Here is a 7,052-nt window from a genome sequence, read left to right as displayed (position 1 = left end):
GTCAGTCCTTGTTATTAATAAAGAGAAATATCTCAGAGGGAAGTAACTGTTGTGAACTGTTTAGCTAGAGAGATTGAATGAATGTGCAGTGCTTCAATTTGACTGTTTTACAATTGTTGAAACTTGGCGAAAAAGGCATATTTTGATACCACCAGGGGACATGAGCCGTTCATCCATAGTGTATCAATTCCAGTATTGTGTGTGTTGTTAGAGACCCTGGTATAAACAATTATCAGGCAATATCCTGAAATTAGTCTCACCACCATAAAAATACTTCAATGAGTTACCACGATATATTTATAAAAATATCACAAAAAACCACAATAAAAATACCACAAAGTAATAGGTATAACCGTAAAATATATCCAGCATATTTGGTGTGTTCGCCATTGGGAAACTTTAGAACAGTAACTAGGCGTGGCCTTGCTTTCTAAAGCAGAACCATATCATGCAATCATTAATTGAATTAATGATGTTAGGTAATGCAGTACTGTGTGCTCATTTGACTCACATACAAGTTTCAACATGTCCCAAATCCAGGTTGAGTTTTTTGAATTGGCAAACTATCATGAGGCAAAGCTTTATGTCCATACAGTTTGGTCATCAGAAAATGTGCCAATATGGAAAGAGAATTACCACAGAGGTAGAACGGGAGGCATTTGAACACTTTTTTGATGAAGGAAGCATTGTGCAGGTGTACCTCTTGAGGCTATTCCAAGCACCAGAACGCAAGGAGGAGAAAAACTGCATCGTCAGATTATGCACAAAATTGTGGTTCCTGTTACATAGGTCCATAAGGATGCAAGGGAATGACAGAGAAGTTATTAGCGAGTTGCAATGCAAGTTGGGCAATGAATGTGATCAGGTGCAGCAATTAAAATCAGAATTAAAGCAGAGGGAGCTAGACACAGAATTGCAAGCTACATGCAGCAATATTGCTACTCAATAATCTCAGAGAGAGAAACAATTTAATGAAAGTGAGCAAAAATGAACCCACTTAAAAACAATTTTAGATGAAATAAGATAAGACAAAGATGTGGCTATTTTGGAAACACAAACCCTCAGGGAAGATAACAGTGAGAAAGATAGGCAATTCCATGCTATGGAACAGGCGCTTAATCATTGTCAGGCACAAATCAATGAATTACAACCAATAATCAAAAAGGTCAGGTATGAGAATTCTAATCTCTGTCATCATGCAGAACAGCTTTATGGACAGTGCAATTACTTAGAACAGCAAATATTTGTGCTCGCTTCGGCAGCACATATACTAAAATTGGAACGATACAGAGAAGATTAGCATGGCCCCTGCGCAAGGATGACACGCAAATTCGTGAAGCGTTCCATATAAGAAAAAAGAAAAAAAAAGAAAAAAAAAAAAAAAAAAAAAAAAAAAAAAAGAACAGCAAATATTTAATCTCATGTCTTGGGGAAGGTGAGAGACCATTACATTTAATTCAACTGGACTCAATCACAGCTCTGGCCAAGGAAACAATGTACTGACTGCTATTTATGTGGCTAGACCTGGTTATAACCCAATGATGGGGTCTGAATGACCAGCGAATATTCACAATCATTCTGGCCAACAAGAGAACAGAAATGAGCGACACAATGAAACACACCAGAATGCACCATGTATTCCTATCAAAATTATTAAATCTAACAAGACTAAACCATTAAAAAAGGGAGGCGATTGTTGCATGGAAGACCATTTAGAAACCATTCACAATATATGTAAAGCCCTCCATAGCGAACAACATAGACAGTACTTTCACCTAGCCTTAGATTCAGCAGCTGCTAGTATCTTTCATGGTCTCAATGAACAGGAACATTTGTCATGGGTGGACTTTGAGAAAGAGGTTAGACATCAACTCTCACCTTATCAGTCTATGCAAGATGCCAAAAAGCATCTCACACTATTATGGCGAAGCCAGATATGTCCCCTCGCTATTACCTTCAACATTTGAAAAGAGCATTTTAACGCTTTGATATGGCCTTTAACCCTATCTCTGTAGAATGTAAGACTGCATACTTTAATGGACTCCAAAACAAAATTGTATCCCAGTTAATTTGTGAATTTGACAGGGAAAAACTGCTAGAATGGATAATTGATCAGGGGACCAAACTACATGAAGTGATATTTGATCAGAGAGAGGAAGGACCTAAGAATAAGGAGACAAAATCAAAGTCTAAAGAACCCGCCCAAGCTATTCTGGAGTTCATATCTGTAAAGATGCTGCGTGAATCACTCCAGACTCAGGCAAGAAACAACATGACACCTAGCTAAAGGGTTATGCCTCCACACAGGTCATCACCCCAAAATCCTATGTTTTATCCATTGATCCCAACAATAAGGATTCTTACATTAGCCCTAGATATTTGGGTAACTCTCCCATGATATGTCAGGTCTAAATAACAATCAAAATGAAATGTACAATGGCCCATACCAGACACTGGGGGCCCAGAATAGATTTGACCCTAATACAATGGTATATGGCCATCAAGAAAGACCAAGATATGTGGATAGATTGATTGAAAATGGATAGCAGCATAGAGGAAAAGTCCCACCAAATTAAAGACAAAATATGAATTATGTCCCTCGCCAATGTAACCAATCAGCAGCACGAGTCGACCATGGTGAAAGGATGGTCACTCTGTGTTTTCCACCTCCTGTGTCACATGAATTTAGAGATAACACAAATATAAATCAATCTCTTGAAAGGTACCAGAATAGGCCTAATCAGGGTTGGTTTAACCATTACGGCCCATTACGGCCCAGGCCACAAAGAGAAGAATTCAGACACCAAATGGTGTGAAAGACCAAACTTTTTAAAAAATGATAAAAATGACTGGGGTAATTAAAACACAGAAAGAATAATCTGCTGATCAGCTTGCCCTTGCATACGTGCAGGCCAAAAGCATAGTGTATATGTGTTTCCTGCTGCATCAGTATCCTGACTTGCAGCAGCTATTCTATCAGTGGCACAGAGTGCAGAGGTCACAGCTGCACATTTGACAACTGCAATGACAGGCAATTCTCTGCAGTGCACTTGCTGCATTTAAGAAGTGCATCTCTGTACCAAAACTATGATGATCATAAATAACTCATGATGGTGGCAGGGTAAACTGTAAGAATAAAGCTGTGCCTAGGTGAAGGCATAGTGCATGAAACTACTTATGGTAATTATAGCCACATCCAATTTGATATCAAACATGTGTCATCTCCTGTGAGGCAGGCACAGCTGTGGAAGTTGATGTGTATTCATTGCAGACAAGGCTCTACCTGCCCACTGGCTGGACTGTAGCCTTGCAGGATTGCCCGCCTTTGTTTCTTTGTAAGGGAAGGTAACACCCTTTCCCTAGGGACAGATATTCCATATGAGGCTGGGCTGGGAACAGGAATCAAAGGGCATGTCCATTCACAAAGGTCTAGGGCTCACACCAGGGTGCTGCATTTCTGAAGGCATTGATTCTTTTGAGAAGGGAAGGGGGCAGGGATGCTGTAGCCAGGGAGTGCCCTGTGCAGTTTGGGAAGGATTCTGCCATCTTGTTTCTCTCATTCCAAGAGCAGAAGTTAGAACAATAAAGCTGGCTAGCTTTAGTCCAATCACCTGTGGACTTTTACCTTTAAAATAATGGGTCTCACACCACTTCTTTGAATCATCTCTGGAATCCAACCCAGGAAGAATATTCTGGTGGAGCCTGCTGAGAGAGCAGTCCTCCATTTGTGAGATGAAGGCGGGAGTTCAAAGTCAGAGGTGTGCTTCGTCACCTAACTATCCTCAGGGACCATTGGGGATTAACACTGCTGCTGGAACAAGACACCATCTCTGCCAGCCACCCTGTTACCTGGGACCTCACCATTTTGCAGGACCCCAAATGATATGTGCCAACCTGCCCTCTGAGAGCCAAAGAAAAGGACTAAACTTGTCCCTTGAGACCCTGGAGTGGGACTCACAGCTCCGGAAAAAACAGGACAGCCAAGATCCCTGTGTTTTTGATGTCGACATGCTGCGAGACATGATTCAAGTGTGTTTGCCATTGAGCAAACCTCCAGGACCCTTTGAAGCTTCCTTTGGCATTCATCATTCTCTGAACCACTATTTGTTCACCTTTGCACTTCATCAACTGAAGCATGTCATTGCCTCAGCACAAAGCCAATGAGGTACTGCTGCCTTGCATTGCTCAGGTCACAGTTCAAAGCACCGGCTTCCTCGTTGCCACTCCTGTCGATCAACCTGACCCTGGTGTCCCCTGAACGGCAACCGCTAAGCCTCTGCATCTAATCAACTCACCTGCTTATCCTGGTACCAGCTCTGCTGCTGTGAAACCTTGACCGTTGACCAAACCTGGTAAATGCCTGACCTGTACAACTCCAGTAGACACTTCAAGAACATAGCTACCTTCTTTTTGGCACAGACTCTAAGCAAGCCTGCTGCTGCACCATCGCAACTGCTGCATCCTCAAAGCAAAAAGAAACTGCAAACTACGCTGAGAATCCTGGTTTGATGCTATTGAACTGCCAAGGTATTACTGACTGACATGTGCCCCCTGTGTCCATCTTTACATCCTAGAGACTGGATAGGTCATTGTAATCCCTTTCACAAGCTCAGCATATATCCATTGAACATTATGCTGTTGTAATTTTCTTTTCTACTCTGTCTCATTACCCAGAGTGCTGCATCTTTTCTATTGCTGCATATTCTGCCTTCCTTTTGCAGAGGTGGGTTTTTACATTTTGTTCAGTTTAATTATTACTGAACATGGTGTGTTGATTACAGTATACATATATATAGAAGGTTGATTGCACATTCATTTATTGTAGGCTGTTTTACGTTGCTGTATCAGTTGTTACTGAAATAGATTCACACCCCTCTTCAGAGCAAGGTCTTCTCTCAGCTCATATTTCCACAAAAGGCAAAGGAGGTATATCTCTGAACTGTCAGAAACATATATAAAGTGGGTCACCCAAAAACTCAAACTGTATCCGGGACTAGTTGGTCAGCGACTATTGCATACACATTTATTGGAACCTGATATAGTTAAGAACAAGTGTCAGCACAGCTTAAAGCAGCATCAAGAAATATGTAGTCACCATAGGTGAATTCAATCTAATTTATTCTAGATTTGCAGAAATATAATTAAACCATTGAAAAATAATTTTGTCATGTACAATTAGTTGATCATAAAACGTTCATTAGCTAAAATATCTATCCCCCCTATAGAAAAGACATACATATAATCACATCACCGGATATGAACCCATCCCCCTATTGTTAAAAAATGGTGATCATTTAATCGTTAATTGAAGAAAGGAATCAATTGTCGGAATAAAATCAGATAAAGCTTAGATGATAAAGGTTAGCAATTCCACATTGTAAACTCAACATTCATCGTAGATATGTGACATTCCAACGATTTAGTTCCATATATATGCTTCACATGGTTTAGTTCAAGGCTATCCTACTTAGGTTTTGACTGCTGCTATCTATATTTTATGGATCAGCCTTCCACAGGGCTTTAATCTTAACAATCCGGGTATCATGTTTGATGTCATGGGATTTTTTTTTCTAAAAATAAATAAGAACCATTATATTAGTATTGTATACTTCAAGCCTTCATGGGCTAATATCACATTATTTTATACAACTTTAAGTTAACCTAGATCAACACAGTAATTTATGTACCTACTTAATTATGGTCCAAAGGCATGTGATTGTAGCAGCAGCACTTTCGCCACTGTGTCTATGCATTGTGTGTGGGAATAGGGCAGTGGACCTCTAATGCAACCTTTGGTGATTTGAGGACGGTAGATGCATGAGTTCCATTATAGTCAGTATCTAGAAAAATGTAAGTTGATATTCTCTTAAAGTCACCGGTGTGTCGTTTGATGTCTTCACGAAGGTCCATGCCAAGGTGCATCTTTCCTTTCACCAAGTTTAAACTCTGATAGATGTAAATCCCAAGCATCCATGTTACGTGGCAAGGCAAACTGAACGACTAGACTGTGGGCACACGATTCCAGAAGACGCACTCTAATCAGGTGTCATCTTGTGGGAGGAAAATACATGACATGCATTGTCTAAACCATTGCAGTTCCTCAAGGTCTGTCAGGGCAGCTGCCATCATGGGAGAAGTGAAAAATGGCGTTTCAATTTGCTTAGATGGATTATTTGAGCAAGTATTTCATTAAAAAAAAAATATATATATAGGATCCAAACCCATAAGTGATTAATAGAGTAGGAAGGTAAAATTCCACAAGAGCATTCATCAAGTGCAAATTCAGTGTGTGTATCTATGTTTGTCTTGTGTTGATATACAAAAGGTGTATTAACACCTGTGGCTCCATGTGTTCTTAATACTGATATGCACAATATCCAGTCTGAAGGATGACATATCTCTGAGCTGTGCCAGTCTTACCTTTATGACTGTGTTGGCTCTTGGTTTGTAGAAGTGCGTGGGCTGAGTGGGAGCTCTAGCCTCTACTCATCCCTGTACTCCTGCAGGGCAGATGTCATTTCTACACAGTGAGAACCTCCTGTTTACATGTTCAGGCGAGGTCAATATCTACCTCACGTTTGGTCATAGCATACTTGTATATTACACAATTTCCACACGGGTGGTGCATTAAGGAAGACCCCACATTGCTGTTATGCAATTGGACAATTAGATAACGTGCTAGTCCTAATGTTACTCCTGACCACTTTGTTACTGTGGGCCCATTATTAGCTCCTTCCCCATTCCCATTGAGCCCTATGGGGGCTCAAATGGGAATGCCGAATGGTTTTCGAAATGGGGACTGTTGGGTATTTTGTGGATATTTGGGGCTTTGCGGTATTTTCTTATCGCCAAAATACCTTTAGCAATAATCACTCTCTGTATTCATATTGGGTCACACATAACAATAATACATTGCATTATTTCAGAATTCAGACCTATTTAGATAATGTGCGCGATAATTTGCGTGGTTGGTTTATTTGTGGCCCCAATATCCAACATCCCTTGTTTTTTATCTAGATTGTTCTTGATCACTAGAGAGACCTCAGGCCTAC

The 7,052-nt window shown here is 40.4% G+C and overlaps 1 non-coding gene across 1 annotated transcript; it reads left to right on the top strand.

The window, feature by feature from the left end:
• Window positions 1-1,246: 1,246 nt before the first annotated feature.
• Window positions 1,247-1,353, top strand: LOC138496830 (U6 spliceosomal RNA). Its single transcript, XR_011278298.1, has one exon. It is a non-coding gene; the product is annotated as a U6 spliceosomal RNA (small nuclear RNA).
• The last annotated feature ends 5,699 nt before the right edge of the window (window positions 1,354-7,052 follow it).

Source organism: Ambystoma mexicanum, chromosome 10 (genome assembly GCF_040938575.1).
Source record: "Ambystoma mexicanum isolate Mex_15411 chromosome 10, UKY_AmexF1_1, whole genome shotgun sequence".
Taxonomy (NCBI): domain Eukaryota; kingdom Metazoa; phylum Chordata; class Amphibia; order Caudata; family Ambystomatidae; genus Ambystoma; species Ambystoma mexicanum.
This window is presented reverse-complemented; position numbering and strand designations above follow the sequence as displayed.